Genomic DNA, 21307 nt, shown 5'->3' with positions numbered 1-21307 from the left:
TCCTTGTAGTTTTCTCGCACTCCGTTTATCGCGCGCAGAAAGGTTGGTGCCGAATTTTTCGTTTGGCTTAATTTCATCACGTATAAAACAGCTGTTCTTTGCATCCAACCTCAGAATTCAGTTTTCAATCTGCTAGTTATTCAGTCATCATTGCTAGGGTTTACCTGAAACTATACAAAGCGGCTCACACTAGTTTTGAATCCTATTTAGTGAATTAAATCAATTTTTCAGTGTTTTTAACCATTAATTCAAAGCCACATTCAAAAGCATTTGACCTGTTTGCAATCAATCCTGTTTCTCTCTCTATGCTTGCTGGGGGGAATTGGGATTGAAACTGTATTTGTTGAGTTTGATTTCCTGAAACCTGTGTTCTCGCCTTCCATCTCTATATTGCACATTGGGGGATTGAGTAGTGTGCAGGGGGAAAGAGTGACATTGCATTTGACTGAACCCACACAAAGTATTATTCTATGCTGCAGTATTTTTCCTATCCATACTCCTTCTTATTAAAGAAATTGTTGATTGTAACATCACCCATTGGTGATCATTGTATAAATATTAATAGTGTGATATATATATATATATATATATATATATATTGTTCAAATCCATAAAAAAAATCTTTTAACTTTGCAAAACAGCCTGCTTCCTGGTTCAGTGAGACCGGGGGGTGATTCAAAGAGAGGGGCGTGACATAGGGGTACATCATTCAGAAATAAAAGAACTTATAGACACAAATATATAATTAAGGGTTCCAGCTGTGCATCACACACTAGGCATTAACTGAGGTGGAGTGCCGGGTTGAAATCACTTACACCTTGTACCCTTTCTGTGCAAGATGTGTTAGCAAGGTGATGGAGTCCTCTCTGCACTCCTTTTCACTTTTCCCGCAGACTAACACATCATCTACGTACTGAATTATAGGACTCGTTGTGTGTATGTTTCCAAGGTCTTTGTGCAATATTCTGTTGAAAATACTAGGGCTTTCACAGTACCCTTGGGGCAGTCTACAGTGCTCATATCTTTCCCCCCCAGCAAGAATGCTGTTAGGTACCATGAACCCTGATCAAGTGGATTTGAGAAGAAAGCTTTTTTTAGGTCCACTACTGTGAAATGAGTTGCTTCTGCTGGGATACTGCATAGGATTGAGGCAGGATTTGGGACAAGGGGGAACTCCTTCTGTAATATGTCATTGAGGGGGCGTTGGTCTTGGATCATCCTCCACGCCCCTCCCTTCGCTTTCTTGATCCTGTAAATACAAGTGTTGCAGGGTGAATTGGAAGCCACTATTATACCTTGTATCAACAACGCATAGATTGTTTATTTTATTCCTTCCTCAGCTTCCCTAGATAGGGGTTATTGTTTTACTCGAGTTAGAATGGCCCCGGGTTTGAGTTTGATCTTTAGTGGTGTCACTTCATGTAGTAGCCTTACATCGTGCGGGCCTGTGGTCCACAGTTGCTTTGGTACTTGGGACATGTCTTCTTCAAAGTATACTGCTGGGGCTCTGATCACTGCTACGAGAGGTAATGGTACCTCTCGTCTTTGGATCATGACATCACAGGGGATTGCAATTTCCATCACTATTTCCCATCATCTTCTGTGTCACAAAAAAGCTCCTCATCTGTCACTTCTTGCAGTGCTTTATTAGTGTCAATTCATAGCACTGTTCTCCACTGGAATCCCTGCATATCCATTGCTATTACTGTTATTCTTTGGAATGACACTTGTATTGCATCTATATCCGGGGACACTATGGACCCTGGCACTATTTCTGGGTCTGCAATTGGACAGAAAATGAATTCTGAGGGCACCCTCCATTTTTCATTTTTCAATTCTGGCACTACTCTCGCTAGTATCCTCAAAACTTGTATAAACATGTCTGGATTTACAGATATGCCGCGTGTTTGTGGAAAACCTGCTTGTGTGTGTATCACTAACATGCCACGGATCGCACATATGCCTGGTGTGGAACACACTATTCCTCTGTCAGTGAAAGAGATCGTCATGTTGAGTTTGCTAAGAAGGTCTCTTCCCAGCAAGTTGATGGGTGACTCCTCGTAGTAAGGCAGGGGTGCACGTACAGTTTTCCCTCCCACCGTTATGTCTAGTTCTTCAGTGTATGGAACCTCAATCACCGCCCCAGAAAACCCCTGCGTTTCCAAAGTCCGATTAGAAAGCGGGAACCTGCCGTCTTTGAGGCATGATTTTTCCGCTCCCGAATCCACCATAAAAATAAATTGTTTGTTTCTTATTGCCGCCCCCATCAGTGGTTCCTCTGCTGCGTTAAGGGTCGTCGACAGTATTGGACACGCAAGTGTTCTCTGTGGGCTGTCCTATGCTGAATGCCATGGGAGTTCATCAATATCAAAAATGGTCCCTGCCACCATTGTTGTCCCCCTGCACGGTGTCGTTGGTGCCCCATTTGCTGTGGTGGCATAAATGTTAATGCGCTTGGGGGCGGTGTTGTCATGACACTGGGGGTGTGAGGACGTGTTTTGTGGGGGCACTGGGCGCTTGTTCATGTATCTTGGGTCGGGCTAGCTGTCTCGTCTATTTCCGCCCATCGGCAGCCCATAGGGGCTTCCTCGGTGGGGGTGTCCGATCTGGTGTTCGTTTGGATATGAATTGTTGTGCCTGCTTCAACATTCTCTCATAAAATGACCCCACCTCCCACAATTCCAGCATTGCCCTTGCATCCCCCCTCTGGGCCCTCCATACCCTGGACCCTCCCTCTCCCCTTGATCCCCTGAATCCTCCTCTATTGCCTCGCCCCCCTCTCGATGGCCACTGTGGTCCCTCATACTGATTTTCCCCTGACCATTGATCCTGCCCGTTACTTGTCCAATTTGCCCCTCCCATTCCCTTCCTGCCATTCTGGTAGCTGCCACTGCACTTACTTTCAGCAGTTTACTTTGCACTAACTTAGCTTCGTCTGCCAACCTCCATTGAGCTATCTCCTTTTCCTTCTCTTTGATCCTCTTACAGTGGTACAGTATTATGCTTTGAATTTCAGGCCACCCCTTGGCTTCTATCCCAGCTATTTTATGAAGGGCCTTCTGCACTTCCTTTGGGAGTCCCCTTTTTATAATGAAGTAGAACAGGGACGTCGATTGGTCCCAGGCCGTACCCTTTTCTGCTTTCCACATGTCCTGCACCCGGAGAATGAAGGCCATTGCATCTTCCTCATCATTCATTGTGCATTGCATCACTGAATGTAAATCTGGAGTGTCTGGGAATGTTTCTCTCAATGCATCCCACACGCGCGCTTGCACTGTGTTGAACGAGGCCCCATCATGGCGGTCGCAATCTAACGTTATTCCTGGGAACCCCGCCTTCGCCCAAACCCTGTTGGCTTGGTCTCCCACTGCAGATACCAGCAGGCTTTTAACATCCCCCACCGCCAAGGGCACTCCTGCCGTGTGTTTTTCAAATGCATATATCCATTTACCTGCGCCTCCTGACAGTGAGGGTAGCAGTTTGAGCAAGTTGGCCTTGTCCATCTGAGCCGATGGTATGTAATTTGGCCTTCCCGACCCCCTGGACCCCTGTGTATTAGTGGGAGCTGCAAATTCCCCCGCCCCCTTTTGGTACTCACCTTCTTCCCTTTTTTCCCGACCACAGCCATGCGTCCTGTTCTGTTTCTTAGTCCCCCCCTCCATTCTTCCATGGGAGACAGCCCCTCTCCAAACGAGGCCCAGCCAGTGGCGATTCCTAACCTTCTTCCCTCTTCTTCCTGCTCCTCTAAGTCACTCCAAAATTCTTCCTCTCTATCTGATGCCACCCCTCCTTCCACTGCCTCCTGTTCACTGTCAGCTGTGTTTATTTCTATGATTCGCGTGGGGTGTCATTTATTCTGAATAGGATCTCTCCCTTCTTCCATCCATCTTCCCCCGTCCCTACACTTGGCTGGGGCGTCTCATCGCATTCTACCCAGGGGGTGGGTTGCCCCTCCTTCTCCCAGGGCCCTTAGGCGGGACAGATCAGTTCGAGCCATTGTTAACTGTGAGTCTAAATCCTGTGTAAGCTTTCCAATATCGATTGTAGGGGTATCTAGTTGTCTTGTTACGCCTTGGCTCTTATACAGGGGTGGTGCTGTGGCGGATGGCTTAAGAGTAGGGGCTGCTGTGGGTTGTGCGACATATACGGGATCGCTATATCCTTCCACAGGTACTGGCTTTGATAATAAAGGATAGACACGTGTTACTTCTATTGTTTTCTCATCCTGTGTGGTCAGCCCTGCACTACCAGTTGTTGCCAGGGGAGACGCATTGTGGTCGCTGCCTTTCTCCGGGAGCACTTCCTCGAATGGACACCACAAATCTAATATCTCTCTCCTATTTTGCAACTGCTTCCCCTTATATTTTATGGACAAGTAGGTAGCAACCATGTCTAATATCGCCTTATCAGAGGACCCTCCGCCCGGCCATACTTAGGGCAATCCTTCTCCCTTCAACTCCATGACCCATTGGTCATGGTATTTGTTAATCTTTTCTGCATACCCTGGTAGAGTTTTACAAATATGGGCAAGGTGCGTCTCAGCACCCATTGTACTTTACTATCGGTATACCTTAACTGACAATTCTAACTTATATTTGTGCACTGCTCATGTAACCAATTCAATGCACTATGCAATTCTTCTCAAACACAATAAACCTCTTCACTTACCTTTCAATATCTTAAAACTGCATTAACGTACAAACAGCTCTTTCTATACAATGTCAAATTCATTCATCAATGTTCATACACAAAAAACACTCTCCTTCCCACACAAAACAGACGTTTAACAATTCACATTAACAACAAAAAACATAAACAACATAAATTGTATTTCACCATTCCTAATACCCCTTCCACTTTTGCCTAGCTACCCTCCCCTGATCTATTCCCTCCCGTCACCTCACTCCGGTCCCCCCAAGGGGAGAGAAAGAGATAGATAAGATGAAGTTGGAAAAAAGCGTTTCTAAATACTTTTCCGGGTCCCCCTCTTGGACCCCTACGTTATTTTCTTTTACCTAAATTCCCCACACTCATATATCCTGCACTAGTCAAGATAGCACTACGGGCGCCGCCTTCCACCCCCCACCGAAGATACAATCCATGTTAACCTCTTTTCACCTTGAGCTTTGTCACTGTTCCTAATGGCCATATGCGATAGAATAAAGATAGAACGGAATATAGAGAAGAAAGACCCTCCAGGTTCTCAAGCCCCTTTTTTCCCTTATACTACAAATACCTACAACTTTTTTCACCCAAATGATGCTGATTATCTCAAGACCTCCTAATCTGACTCCCTCCCCTGCTTTCAATATCACCCGCACTTGATACTCACGTGTCCGTCTTGATCCGAGACCCTCTGGACCCTATTGGTCAGTGCGCCGCTCCTCAAAGACCACGCCCTGCTGCGGCGAGTGGTATGATGTGTTTTGTAAGGGGGATCCCGTACCCTTTCACCCTACAGGGTGAGCATGTCTAGCTGTGCCGGTTGCCGTAGGCGGGTAGCTCTTGAGGGAGCACGCTCTGGCTAAAAGCTGGTGGGTGTCTCGTGCCAGAAGGACGGGAAAGAACGCTATCGTGTCGTGGTCACCAATGTAAGTGTGAGGCCCCCAAAAATGCAGGTAAATCACCCAACAGAGTCAATAAAAGTACATCCCAGGAGGGAACGAGACCAAGACCAAGTGAGAGTGATATCAAAGACTTGTATCTAAAATTAGGGCAAGCAGAATCTACTCTGCTCACGCCGAGAGCGCTCTGCAGAAAACATGTTACAAGTTAGTTAAATACAAGAAAAATGTCATCAGCTGTGGGAAGGCCTAGGGGGCACTAGAAAATTGGGATTGGACCCTAAGAGTAGACACCTATAGGTGCTATAGGGTCAGAGACCTCTGTTTGGTTCGAGGGCATGTGATGAGATGACGTGGTGTCCAGGGTCAATCGGTCAGCTGGGCTCATCATACTGGTATGCCATGTTGCTTCTTATGTATCCTCTGAGATTCTAGCCACGTGACATTTGCCCTTTTAGCCACACATTCTCATTCATTCAGTACCCTGATCTGTTTGTCCAGTGGAAACTCAAGGCCTGTATCTTAACACTTGTGAAAACATGGTTCAAATGCAGGTTATTTATTACTATCCATGAATTAAGCGCCCCCCGTCAAAGGTAGGGCTCCCCTCGTTCAAAAATTTCTGGATATACTGGCTAGGGGGTAGAGTTCATAGGGTCATTATATGGTCGGAGGTGTCCATCTGGTAACAACAAAGAGAATTCAGAATCAATGGCTGAAAAGACTAGCTCACGAAAGGTACATATCATTATAAGCATATATTTCACTGCGGGGGTTCAGTGATCAAATGTCCAAAACATCACTAACTCTTTGTTAATCTACTTTGACACCATGATGCACTGGAGAGAGTCGAGACTCCTTTGCAGTCTGGTTCCTTGTTACACAATGAATCAAGTCCTTTAGAATACAGTTCTTCATGCAAGCTTTTCACATGTGGCTGGTTGTGTTGCACTTAATTCACACTGGTTTGGGACATGCTATATTTTCCATTTAACTAAGCACTCTCATTTTAACAAAAAGGGAAACAAAGAATTCATCAGAAAACACTTACGAAATAAACATTTCTTTGGCTCTAGGTTCACTTGTTCATAAAAACGCAGGTTACAGCTCGGGGTCTGTGAGTGCATCATAAGCCTACACAATACTACACATGTATTTACATTTGACCTTCTAAGAAGTGAGGTAGCGTGGTGCTGGTGTGTACAGTTTTACATTTGGTTTTGTATTGGGCTATTACAAACTATTACTATGAGCACTTCTGTATCATAGGTTAACATGCATCATGTTTCCATCATGGCGGGTTAACATAAGGACTTTTAGTTACACACCTGTATGTATTTATTTTGTCCACTCATAGGCCCATTTGCCCACCATTAGGTTTATACGATCTTGCATATAAAACAGGCGCGCTGACTCTGTCCATATTAAAGCATAAACAGGCACATGTGCTCAAGGGTCCTTTTGACTGTTGACGCTGCCCTAGGGGACACAGGGATTATGTTTTTATGGCCAGGGTCTGTGGGGTGTGGGGCAGGTTTACAGAGACAGATAGCTTTTGCTCTGCCCTCTGCTCTGGGCTGTATCTGAGTCAGTGAAGTGAGGCGGAAGGCAGAAGACACAGTGCGGATTTTGTTGCATTCTCACAGCCAACCTTCTCGTGGGAACCGAGCAGCTGTGGAGAAGGCACAAGGGAGGAGGTGGGGGGAGGAACCCGCTCGCTGTCCGCGTCTAATGGGGAGAGCTGCAGGCTTGTGTGAACACTTCATGGCTGTTTTAGCATCAAAATGGAGTCAGTGGCTTACAAAATGGAGTCTTATTAACCTCTGGTTTTATACTGTTATAAGGGGTGTTTGTAAAGGGGTCACAGTTCCTAAAGGTCTTCCCGCACGAGTGCTCTGGGACCGGGGCCTTGACCCCAAAGCAGCCGTGGCTGGGCCTACCCAGGAATTGTAGGAATAGGGGAAGGGGGGTTCAAAATGCCCCCTCCTTCCACTCACCTGATAAATATTGTCAAACGTTTGAAGCCTTCTGTTTGTATTGGTGATGTGTGACCAGCCAGCAGCCTACCTGATGCCATTGGCTGTCCTAAAATTATAAATTCCTTAGGACTCATCGGTGGTGCCCCCGTTCTTAAAGATGTATGTATTACACCTTTCATGAAAAAGGAAATACTAGACCCTGGGGTAGCTGGTAACTATCCCCCTATTACCAACGCCCCTTTTCTATGAAAGATTCTGGGCACAGCGTCTTACCTGCAGCTTCAGAACCATATGGACAAATATGGCCTGTTGGGTAAGCTGCAATCCGGTTTCCCTGCTATGCATGGCACGGAAACCTCTATGCTTGACTTAAGAACAAACTTGGTCAGCATTTTGGACTCTGTTAAAGTGGCCTTATTAATGCTTCTCGACCTCTCGCCAGCATTTGAGCATGTTATAATCATTATTGTTCTTTTATAACACGCTTAATACCAGAGATTGGTTTCTAAGCATGGGATTGTGATTCAAACCTGTGGTGTGCTGCTTTGTCTTGCTTCCGACACAAGCTGTCTCCCTCACCCAAAAGGTTGATCATATATTGCTGCTCGAGAGGTTGCAAAAAATTGCAAATTGTTCTGAAACCCCTCTATTTGGGATGGCATCTTTCTTGGACCAAGGATGGCTACAGTGGCCTCCGAAGGCTTTCAGGCACCTCTGGAGTTGTTTACTTGTTGAGTTCCACAGGGGGCATGTCTCTCTCCATCTTTGTTCAATCTGTACATCCGCCCGCTCTTTGGACAGTGTCAGCATTAAATATACCAACTATGCCAACGACACCCAAGTGATCTTTGAGCTGACGGGTGACTATGAGAGGAACACACAGTTAATTAATTAATCAAACATACAACATGATTCAGGGATGGATGAACACCAAATTCCTGGCTTTTAAAAGCAGGACGATTTAATTCATGTTGGTAGGCTCCAATTTGAAATAGCTGATTGTGTCATTCAAGTGAGAACTTGGGTGAAAGCGCTTGGAGTCCAGTTGGACTCAAACCTAAACATGACAAAACATGTGACGCAAATCAAAGCCTCTTTTGCCTAATGAATTAGGCAGATCAAACCTTACCTATCACCTGCCAATGTATCTATGGTGGCCACAGCCCTTGTGAACTCATAGGCAGCTCCCAAAATAACTTAAAGATGCCATAGGTGGACCAAAATAGGGATGTTACAGCGTTATGTGGACAGACGAGAACTGACCTAGTTACTCCGGCCCGGAGATCTTTATATTGGTTACCAGTTCACGATCGCATCTCTTACAAAATGCTAACATTAACACACAAATGTCTGGCAGGGAAAGCGCATATACACCTGATGAAGAGGCTATGGAAGGCTCCGGCCACACATGCTCTTCGCTCAAATGGCCTTGATAAATTACATCAGCCAAGACACAATCTTTTGAACTTTGGAGGCACTAGCTTCGACACCTCTGCCCCAAGCCTTTGGAATTCTATTCCACTGGAATTGAGAACTTTCCCAGTCCTCTGGAGCTTTAAAAAAAAATTTAAAAAACTATTAAGACCTTTCTTTTTACCTCCAAAGATTAGACTGCTTATCTTGGATCTTCTGAATAACCCAGATTATCTGATGCTTACATATCTCTGACCATGACTCCCCGCTTTTATTTTTGTGCTTTCTGTCTCCTGTTATTCATGCACACTGAGACCTCTGGGTGTGCTGCACTCTATAAAATCGACTTATTAATAACAATAATAATAATAATAATAATAATACATCTATTGATACATACATACAGACATATTTATTTTCTTATGTGTAACCCTGGTGCAGACGCTACCTCAGCCTCACTCTGCCACACAGAATTATATTCTGGCTTCTGTGCACCACACAAATAGGAACCAAGAAGCATGGAGAGCTTCCTAGTTCCTGTATATGCAGAGCGGAGCTGTAAAAGTTTGGGCGAGGGGCATTGTTAGGGAGAATTCTCCAAAATGGCTAATTTCCCTTACCTACTGAGTCCCTCAGCAGCTTTGCTGGATTTCTAGGATTTATTTTTTTTCACCTGGTAAGAGTATGAGCCTTTCTTCCCACTCTTACATGTGTTTTGCTGTGTGTGTTTAACATTTGTGTGTTCATAGACTGTGGAGCCTCACCTACTCCATAGGCATCATCATTTTTACTGTGTGTTACACAGCAGCTTTCAGCCACATATATCTTCATTTAAAGACCAATGAAAGCCTCTAATTTTATGGATTCTGCCCAATGTCTAACTCGTTTACCAACCTCAATGACCGGGCTAACCTTCAACTAGTTCACCAGTAACCTATCGAGTGTGTTCACATTTTTGTAAAAATGTGTTTTAATTTTACAAGGCCGTGTTTGGCCATTTCTTATCTGTATAGTTGAAAATTGTATTCTGATCACTTGGAGACTCTTACAGGCTGTGTGCCGACCCAAGGTTCTGTGCTTAGCTTCCAACAGCCAAAGCTCTTCCTGTAGTGTTGCCATTGCCCACTTCAGTATAAGGCATAGCCTAACAGATGTCTTAATTGCAACCCATGTATTGGTTCTTCTCTGAAGGTGAACAAGGCACTTGACCTGGTTGGTTTAACTACTCTTGCCAGTAAATCTTTTTCTCAGAAACAAGAGGCTCCCCTCACAGAATTATTCAGTTCTTTCTGTTACATGGTTGGGATATCAGGCTCTTTAAAGGACACAACAAGTAGCCTTTTGCTTCAGGTGGAAAAGATCTGGAAGTGTGCAGCTCATATAGGCTCATCGCATTATTGAATGTGGATTTTAAGGTCTCCTCAAAGACCTTGTCTACATGCATCAGGAAAATTATACATTTTCATGTGAATGGGAATCCTGCAGGGTTTGTGTATAGTTGCCAAAAATGTGTTTACTTCAGACGGTGACATGGTGCACTTGTTGGACAGAGTAACAAGGTTCTCAGCCACCCTCCTTTGACAGTATGGACTGAGCCTTCATGGAATCTGCTCTGAGAGATTATGGTTTTGGGGAGGTTTTTACCCAGGGAATAATGTAGTTCTATGCAGGGATGTCGAGCAAAGGGATGGTCAATGGGCGCTTGTTAGAGGAGATTCATGTCCAATGGCAAATTAGACAGGATTGCTTACTTTCCTCTGTTATTCATTCTAACAATTAATCATTTTCTAGAGAAGTGTGGGCCAATTGGGCCTTTCAGGGATTAAGGTTTGGGGCATGAGAACATAAGGTGGGATTGTTTACTAATGATGTTCTGGCCACACTCTCTTACTCTTCATCATATCTGATGGCCTTTCAGGGAGAAACTGACGACTTTACAAAAGTCTCATGGTATAAGGTTAATCAAAATAAATACTATTTACATGGCCTTATAATAGGAGAGGATAACTTCAGACTGATCTCAGGGAAGGTAGGATTTCCTTGTGTAGCCTGTGGCCCACTGGGGCCCAGCTAGTGCAGCTGCAGGCTTGCCCTCTAAATGGACTAACTAGAAATAGAAACGCAGACAGCAGGGTAATAAAGGTGTTATTAAAAGTGTAGTGAGTGTTTTATTTATGTGGGGTGTGTGTGTGTGTGTGTGTGCGTGCGTGCGTGCATGTGCGCACCCTTTGAACTGAACCATCCAGCCGACCATGTGGCTGAATAAAAAGTTAAAAGTAAAGAAAAAAGGAGATTAGCAGTAGGACAGAACTGGGCTGGGCAGGGTAGAGAAAAAGAATCCAACAAGGATTTGAAAAAAAGAGACAGTTAAGGAGGGCAGTGGGATAAGTTGGAGAGAAAGAGAGAAGTAGGGAGACTTACTGGGGTGGGGGGTGAGTCACTCCCTTGGACAACAGCCCTCTAAGGCCTAAATCCATTAAATGATGCTGGGTGGTGCATTCAGAGCCCTCCAGGGACTAATCCAAGGGGGCAGAGCTCATTATTTCAGGGGCAGCTCGACCATCCCGGGCTGTGGCTTATGTCGGCCTGTCCGGGCACCAGACTGGACAGACCCAACAGTGTCCTCGACCCAGGACCATGCTAGGTGCCGCTTGGGCCGAATAATAACGGCCCAAACAAGGCTTCCCGGCCGTGCACCTTGATAGCCTGCTTCATGGCCACCGAGGCAGGCCCTTTCTTAAAGTCCTCCAGGGCTGCATAGGCTACGCACAGCCCGGGAGGTGAAGGAGGGAGAGGTGAAGCCTACTCCAGCCACCAGGAGGGTACAGCAGTGACTAAAGCCCAGGGTTCGCCTCAGCGGCCAGCTCGGCTGAAGTGAAGGAGGTGGAGGAAGTCCTGAGCTGCTCCATTCAGCTGCCTGGTTGAAGAAAGCCCTGGGCCACTCAGCCAAGCTACAGCGAGGGTATGGAGCACAGCAGTGAGATTGGTGGCGTCCCCGTTTTCATGGGGATGCCACACACATGGCAGGGTGACCATGATAACAGGGATGCCGCAAGACGTCAAAGTGCACAGCATGCGCAACGATGATGACGGGTGGGCCCCCCAGCCAACAGGGCCCACCCAGGATATAAATAATGCTGCAAGGTGGACAGTGAGAATGGGTGGGCCTCCAATGCCAAGGTGGCCCACTATGCTGATAAACTACACCGCGGGTGTGGCAGAGTGCTGTACATAGGTGATGCGCAGAGAGGGGTTTCACATAGGTTCAGTGGCAGCACAGTTAGTTGCAAAGGGGAGGTGAGCTGGAGGTCCCGGATTTAGCAATGGGGAAGCTGCATCAAAAGGCGTGTTAGCACCATGAAACACTGTTGAATACAGAGACTATGGGGAACTGTGCAGCTAAACTAAAATAAACTCTGATTGCAAAGCATCCCATACTACATCGAAATACGTATGGATATTGTGGTTTAACAATGATGTGATATATTTGAACCCTGCATTTGTAGTGAGCATATTTGATCCATATCAAACTAAAGACTATTAATGCATCTCCCTTTAAGTTCTAAATTGAATTAGCACAACTACTTCGGTACTCAGTTTTCAGTGCTTGCCTATAACGAAGATAAAGTATTGATTTTCTCTTCAACTTTACTGATCAGCAGCAAAGAAAAATTACCAATGAACATGAGACACAAAACTAATAAAAAACTACAATAACCATGTTTTTTCTGAGTCTTTGTAGTCCATTTCTATTGGTCCTCAAACTGACCATGTGATGTCTCTAAACCAATCAAACAAGTCCTTAATGCTTAAAGCCTCCTGTCCTCTTTCCATTCCTCCTCTTTCTTTGTACATGCAACGTTGTGTCCAGTGCATTTTTGAAATTCCGTCCATTCCATTCCCATCCTAGTTCAATTCCCGGATTGCTTGTTGTCCGTCGCCATCCCTATAGAATCATAAAATTAAAGAAGTGACTATAAACCGAAAAAAGGGTGGGACAATCGTAAATTCAACTACACAGCAATTAACTTCCCTTCTTGTGCATTTACAGCATTACTTCATATTGTATTCATCATGCATTGCTTCATTAAGCATAATAAATATCCACATTACAGTATTTATAGTACATTACATTCTTACGATTGATAGGGTGGGATAATCCTTCGCCTCTGTGTCTTTAATAGAATTCTGACTTTCTGTAACGAATGTGTTGAAAATCTGAATTCTATGTCAAGACCGGAGGCTCGGATTATGCTTGTTCAAAGCTTACTCACCACTAACAATGTCGCACTTTCCATAGGTTTAAAATAGACCAATCTCCAGACCTCATACTGTCCTCTACTCTGGCTCCTATGTTAAAGGCTTTAGTAGCCATCGCTCCTCTAGTTCAATGGGTGCCATATTTCTCAATATCAATGCCCGCTTGTACCATCACCCATCTAAGCCATCTAGCTATGGTAGCCGGTGTAATGGCTTTAAATGGTTTACAAATTGCTATCAATAATTGTGACATTCCTGGAGGTCTTACTTCCCTTGTCATATCCTCATATGCAGCTAAGCATCTGACTGGACATAATTTCGGTAGACCAGGGAAAGCTTCATAAAAAATAGATCTCAAACCTGTTTCAGTCCTTCTTGTTATGAGAAAAGTCACTCCGCTCCGAGATACACTTTTTCTGTTGACCTCCAGTGCTCTAACATCTGAGGATTTCTTACATGCTAAAAGACAAAAGAGCATGGATAAATTACCTGAAATCGCTTTCCATGATAAATCTTGATTATCTGGCCATGATAGAAATAATCTCAAAACTCTGTCTACATCCCATAATTGATTATACTTTTCACTAGAGGGTCTGATCATCTTCACTCCCCTCACTAACCTACAGATTAATGGGTGTTCCCCAATCGCTAAGCCTTCTACTCTAGGGTGTCCTGCCGATATCGCAGACCTGGCCGTGTTGATAGTTCTGTATGCCTTTCCTTGAGCTGCCATCTCAGCTAAATAATTAGCTATGTGTACTACATCCGTTCCATCGGGATGAATATTCCTCTCCAGACACCAGCTAATCCATCTAGCCCATGTTGATTTATAAGCTCTGTGTGTCCCTGGAGCCCAGGATTCGGTAATGATGTTTTCAGCCTCATTCGATAGTCCTGGCCTAACCCAAGATCTCCTGAAATCGCCCAAGATTCTTAATTGTATTGAGAATATGAAATGTGATGTTTGTTTTTTTACAGGAAACTCACATGTTAAAAGAGAATGTAAGTGTTTTCCAGAAGAGGTGGGTTGGCGGTGCTTTCCCCTCATGCTATACCAATAAAAGCAGGGGTGATGCAATTCTTGTTCGAAAAGGTTCTCCGATTAAGATTTTGAAAACTTGCAGTGATAAGGTGGGCAGGATGGTTGCCCTTTTGGTGGATATTCAGGGGACTAAGAGTGCGCGTTGCAGTGTTTATGCTCCATCCATGGATGATGGTTCCTTCTGTAGGGATGTGTCGCAGTTCTTGCTTGATCTAGATTGTCCCAATATCTTAATTGGAGGCGATTTTAACTTGGTTTACGATCCTTCTATTGATCGTTCAACTCAGGGGATGGTTCAGAGGACAGATGCACATTATCGTTCATTTAGGACTCTTGTTGAAGATTTTGATTTGAAAGATTGCTGGAGGCTGCAACACCCTGATGTCAGAGAGTTTACCTTTTATTCCGGTTCACATTCTACTTATTCGAGAATTGATATGCTACTCACGGCGGGTGGGATGACCGCTAATTTGTTAGACAGCAGTATTGGTTCTATTGCTGTCACTGATCATGCTCCTGTCTTTGTGAATGTGGCCCTGAACTTTGAATGCTGTAGATCGTTTCAATGGAAAATGAATACATCAGTTTTATATGATGATGTCCTATTGGAGAAGCTAAGATCTGAAGCTGAATTTTTTGTGTTGGAAAATACTTCGGAAGAGCTTAGTAAAATAACTATTTGGGAGGCCTTTAAATGTACGATGTGGGGTCTCACTTTAAGTTTGTCTAGCAGCAAAAGGAAGAAATTAGATAGGTTGGCTTCTGATGTTGATGCTCGTATTATAGAGGTGACGAGAGAATTGGTGTGTGTTCCGAATGGTGATGGTAAGAGGAATGAGTTGAGGAAGCTGAAGGAAGAACTGGATGACATTCTTTGTGTGAAAGCTAATAGCGATTTGCATAGGATCAAATGTACCTATTTCGATCGGGGCGAAAAGTGCGATAAGTGGCTGGCTTAAAGACTGAGACAACAACACTCTGAGGGTGCCATTACTTCAATTCAGGATGGGATGGTGTGACCACTTTTGATCCATGTGAGATTAATGCAGTCTTTAAGACCTTCTATACTGATCTATATAGAAATGAATCTGATGTTACTGGTCAAGGTGAACATTTTGTGAACAGGTTGGATGTTCCAAAGTTTAGTTGTGATGAGAAGGACGAATTGAACAGACTGGTGACGATTGATGAAATCAGGGTAGCCATAGGTGAATTGAATTCTGGGAACACTCCGGGACCTGATGGATTACCGGTGGAGTTTTATAAAATTCTGCCAGAGAGGGTGTTGGGTCTTTTGAGGGATATGTTTATTGAATCCAAGGAAGTTGGCCTTCTCCCGTCATCTACAAACCATGCTACTATTTTGGTCTTTTTAAAGAAGGGCAAGGACTGTAACTTACTGTCAAACTATCAACCAATCAGTTTGTTAAACACTGACAATAAGATTTTGGCTAAATTACTTGCTTTACGTATTGAACAACTCATGCCGAAGCTTATCCACACTGACCAATCTGGGTTTGTTAAAGGTCGTAGCACTTCCAGTAATATCAGGAATTTGCTAATGACCATGTCCCATGCACAGGATTTGGATGAAGACGTGGCGGTTTTCTCCCTAGATGCTGAGAAAGCATTTGATCGAATTAATTGGCAGTATTTGTTTATGGTTTTAAGAAATATTAACATGGGAGAGGAATACATTGCATGGTTTGCCCTTTTATATGCTCGCCCACAGCCGATGTTAAAACTAATGGCTTATTGTCGGAGTCTTTTGATTAACATAGGGGCACTAGGCAAGGTTGTCCACTGTCACCATTATTGTTTGTCCTAGCCATTGAACCGGTGGCTATTGCATTAAGATGTGATTTGAATTTGCAAGGTGTTTCCTTTCACGGTGTTGAACAGAAGATTTGGTTCTACGCAGATGATCTTTTATTAGTTTTGAGGAACTTGGATTTGTCCTTACATTCGTTGATGGACACACTTAAGTGGTTTCATGAAGTGGCTGGATATAAGATTAACTGGTCTAAATCGGAGGTACTGACAGTGACTGCACGTTGTGATAAGTCTTTGGTGGTGGGGTTTGGCTTTCAATGGTGTGAGAAAAAACTGAAGTACTTGGGAGTTTGGCTGACTCCGGGTGTAAGTGATATGGTTGAAGAAAACATGGGTATGGTTTATAGGGAGCTGAAGTTGAGCGTCCAGAGGTGGTCGGTTTTGCATCTATCTCTGTGGGGTAAGGTAAATGCGCTTCAGATGAATGCAACGCCAAAAATTAATTATATTCTGAGTATGCTTCCCCTGATAATTGGTCAATAGTATTGGAAGTTGATTGACAGTCCTTTCTTTGGGATGTGAAACCGCTGAGACTGAAGCTTTGGAAACTCCAGCTTCCAGTTGAGAAGGGAGGGAGGTTGCTTTCAAGTCACCTGAGGCATCTATCTGCTGAATAAGGCTATAACGGACAATGGCAAGGTGTTGTTTTGGCCGGAGTGTTTTCTCGGTGGGATTCGTTGGATTAGTGATGTTTTTAAAAATGGGAAATGGATTGACTTTGCTGAACTAAGTGCTACTTTTACTGTTGAAAATGTTTCTATCTCGGACTTCAGGAAATTGAAGAGATGTATTGGTGAAGTGCATTGTGATGGGGATGCGAATGTTGAACTTTTCACTACTGGTGTTCAGTCACTGGCAAGTAGGGTTTATCATCGAATTGTATCGAATTATAGAGAGAATACTGAATTACTTAATGAATGGAGCAGAAGAGTGGGCTGTGAAATCACTTCTGACCTATGGCTTGTGATGTGTGCGAACATGAAGCTTTGCTCGATAAGTTTGAATGACCGTTCGAGGCAAATTAAAATTCTTAATCGAGTTTTTTGGAGCCCGGAAAGGCTTAAAAATAGAGGCTTGTGTGATTCTGTTGTTTGTTGGTGTTGCTGGAGTGAGAAAGGCAGTATGGAACATATACTGTGGGACTTTGTGAGGGTTTGTGGGTTTTGGCATGAGGTTTGTATTCTTTGTCTAGGGGTTTTGAACCAACATATTGACTTGGATTTTAAAACAATGGTATTAGGCTGTGATGATTTGCTTGAAGACCTTTCACTATCGGAAAATACATTTTTGTTCAGAGGTGCTGCTATTTGCAAAAAAATGATTTTAAGGAGCTGGAAATCTTGTGACTCGCCAATTTTGGAAGACTGGATTATAGAAATTAACTGCTTAGCGAATATGGATACATTTATTTACAGAAAAATGGGGAAATTGAGTTTGCATGCAAAGGTCTGGGGAGATTTTTTGAGGAGGTACTAGTTCACCTTGATGATTGTATATTGATGTCTTCTTTTTGTTTTTCTTTCTTTTTCTGTTCCTACATGTTTGTATCCTTTATGCTATGTTATGAAACTTTGTGATTTATTGCTTGTCATTGTTCAAATAATCAGAACATTTTAAATAAAGAATAAAAAAAAAAGTATTGATTTGCCAATTCAGTATGGTCATTCCATGTATTCAACATAAGTAGGTGTTATATTGTTTTCTGATTCCTTCCAGCTCCTCTAAGCTTTGAGCCTTGAGCACTCGGCCACATCTGTTGTAAGTGAGCAGAGTACACAACACAAATGTGAAGCCTACTTAGAGCGGTGCACTGAACACAGTCCCTTGAGAAATTCGGCCAAGCATGAAAAGAGTATATCTAGTATTGCATTCCGAGCACTGGCTAAAGGATCCGAAGAGTTTTTAAACGACCTTGCAGGTTGCCTTAAAGGTAAACAATTTTTGCACAATTAAATCAGCACCCCAGAAAAAGAGACATAATTCACCTACAGCAAAAGTACAAATTATTCTGAAATGCTGGTTTATGTATTTGCCCAATTGCAGCGTATACATATGCAATGACTGGAAAATATTTTCTTTCTTCAAACAGGGAACCCAGTCATGTGAAGTCGCTTAAGACTAAAAGGTTCACAGGAGTTATAACAGTAAATATAAGGGAGCTGGCAAAATTACAGCAATATAAAGTAGGGGTATACTTAGGGACGTCATTTAACCAAAATGCCAAGGCTAGTGGAAGTGACATCACACGCCCCTTCACCTCTGATGGCCTCACAGGAAGTGATGTCATTTGACCCCACCCCAAAGCGATATGACGGGAAGCGATGGAACACAACCTTTCACTCCTTGACAAAACAGGAAGTGGCATCACATAGCATTGTACCTAAATACACTGAGAAAAATGTTACGATATCACTATAATGTGATATACATTTCACACAAGACTGGATCACCATATGTATCGTTAAGATCAGTGTGCATAGGCCCATATTACCAAATTACTGTGAATGCAAGCAGACCTCTATGGCCAAATAATAATGATGTGTTATTAAATAGCACTTATGCTTAAGCAATTTATATAGAACAAATATATATACAATATCGCTCCAACCTGTGTTGGTACTCATTTATCAACCTCAGAAGGATGAAAGGCTGAGTTGACATTGCCAGGAGCCGAATCTGCAACCTGCAGATCACACGCACATTGCAGTAGTGACTGCTCAACCCACTGAGCTATTTTGACGGCTATAGCTATCAGAAAACCAGCAACTCCAGAAACAAAAAGCCACATGCTGCTGGCCCAAAAAGCCACATGCTGCCGGCCACAGCAAGGATCCTCAATAAAACAAAGTTTGATTTGTTGTTAAGGGGAGCAAGGGAGACCACAGGGGTAGCAAGGAAGACCTCAGGGGTCGCAGTTGCAACCCCTGGCAATCCCTAAATGACGTCCCTGATTGAAAGTAATCATTTTAGAAGTGGTAAAAAGATCCTGTAAGCGGATTCAATTCAACACTACAGCTAAGTCAATGCCTAGTCTGGGATGCTGAGGGAAACCCTTAATGATATATTTTTATGTCCAGTTTGTTTACTCTGGATGACAACCCTTATATAACACCCCTCTCTTATAATCCCCCTGAGCCCACTGATCCAAGAAGTAGGTTTGTTTTGCAAATTAAAAGGTTTATTTGAAAATTAAACAATATATATATATATCCCACTTTTATAATAAATCAATGTTTGATAGCACACTTGTGAAGATAATAGTGATCAACAATGGATAATGTTACAGCGGTACACTCTTTTTGATGGCTTAGAAGTGATATAGAGAGGATAAAGTAGCTGAGAATGCTTTTATGGCTTCAAGGACGATGCAATGATGAATGAAAATGCAGCACAGGAAATAAACTTGATATGACTTCAACAAAAGACAATGTGATCACTTTTTCTTGAACAATTCACTCCCCCTTATGCAATGTAAGGAGATCAAAAGAAGAGCATACAGTTCTCAGGAATGCAAACAATATAATTCAGTTCCCCCCTAGCCAGTTTAGAGGAAACAGGTAGGAGTTTTAAACACAGGCAAGATACTTTGATGTGGTTGCAATTAAGTGGAAAATATGCTAAAAAGGCTTTTGATTCCCATAGGAGGTTCATGGTGAGTGAGAGATACTTAAATTAATTCAGGATCACTTTAGAAATGCTCTATGAATGATTGCCAGGTTGCACACGAATTTCAGCAAGGAAAGCAAGGACAAATATTTTTACACGTGGCTGAAATTAAGCAAGATGTTAAATCGCGGCAAATGTAGTCGCGTGCGTCAAGCGCAATTACGGAGGCACTATAAGTCACTAGGTTCATTGGAAAGCCTAGAATCTTAGCTTTAAGATGAAAGTTAAATCTCGTTCCTAGCACACACGGTTCCAGAGATACGGCCGGTTTAGTAAAGGTCATTTTTCGGATTTGAAATTTTAAAGCTCAGAAAGACAGATGACAGCTTTCAGTTTTAAAGATGACAGAACGACACGATTTTAGGAGGCAGTTCTAATAGGCTAAAATAGTTTGGATTAGATTATTTTAAACTAAGAGATTGGTTTTGGCACAGTGCTAGCTGGGTACTCACTAGATTTTGGACAGGAATGCGACTTCGTCACGGGTCAGGATTGGCTGGACTTCTGCTAGCAGTTCTTCACAGCGATCTGGTCTCTGGTTCTCTCTGGTTCCGGATACAGCACTGCTTTCTGGATACTGCTACAGGTTCTTGCAAAAGTTCTTGGCAAAGAATTCAAACAGCTGCAACAGCCTGTTGAATAGTTTGGTTGGTTTTGAGGCCTGCTGGAGAGGATTCAGCTTGTGGATTCAGGCCTCTCTGCTACAAATTCTGGAGTTAATTTCTGGTCTCTGGAGATTGATGGATTTGAAGTCTGGATCTCTGGATGTGAAGTCTGAAGTCTCCCGGCAAAGCGTCCCGCAAGAAAGTGGAAAGTGAATCTCCTGTCTAGCTTCCAGTGGCTCTTTTTATGTGTTTAGAAAGTGGTTGTGTGCCTGGGCCTAGCTAAGCCTACCCCTCTCACTTATCATTGGCCAAGCTTTCCTCTCTCCCTTGATTGGGGGAAAGAAATGGAGTGTCAAAGTGATGCTGTAGGTTTATGGTCAGAGGAACCTCCCCTTGTCAAATTGAACACAAATCTATTTCTGACCCAAATTCATGTTTATCTATGTACCATTTTTCTAATATTATAGGTCCAGTTAACATATTTTCTGTAGCACCAAACCATCCGATCCCTGTCTTTGTACGATGTTGTGTCCACTTCTGACAGAATTCTCCCCTTTTCATCCAGATAACGACCTCTAAACCTTTCCAGATTTTACACAAATGTGCACCAGGGATATGGGTTTCAGATGATAAAGCGTCAGATTTTTAACATGCGTACATTTGGAGTAACAACCTTTTTTTCCGCTACTATCCCCAAGAACATACCACAGGATCCTAACACCTCTTAAAATGTGCACAGAAAAATCGCAAGAATGATGATGTTATTTATATAATTTTGACAAGTCCGCACTGTGAATTATCCATCTTTTTAAAATCATGCTCTGGCCCCAAAGGGGTGTGGTTTTCCAAAGCACATGGTGGAATTTCTGGTTTATCCACTTCCCCCAAGCTCAGCTTGCTTCTCACAGGCACTGCCCCTCCCAGTTTCTCCCAAGAGGAAGCCAC

At 43.4% G+C, this 21307-nt stretch overlaps 1 long non-coding RNA gene across 1 annotated transcript in view; it reads right to left on the bottom strand.

Moving 5' to 3' along the window:
• Positions 1-12804: 12804 nt before the first annotated feature.
• The window catches only part of LOC138515514 (uncharacterized), a 181825-nt gene continuing 173322 nt past the window's right edge, over positions 12805-21307 (bottom strand). Inside the window, exons 3-4 of the long non-coding RNA XR_011282039.1 lie at positions 13577-13675; positions 12805-12902 (exon numbers count right to left, since the gene is read on the bottom strand). This is a non-coding gene — a long non-coding RNA (uncharacterized lncRNA). The remainder of the gene's footprint in view (positions 12903-13576; positions 13676-21307) is intronic.

Source organism: Ambystoma mexicanum, chromosome 6q, assembly GCF_040938575.1.
Source record: "Ambystoma mexicanum isolate Mex_15411 chromosome 6q, UKY_AmexF1_1, whole genome shotgun sequence".
Lineage (NCBI taxonomy): Eukaryota > Metazoa > Chordata > Amphibia > Caudata > Ambystomatidae > Ambystoma > Ambystoma mexicanum.
The sequence above is the reverse complement of the archived record's forward strand: the minus strand, read 5'-3'. Positions and strand labels throughout refer to the sequence as shown.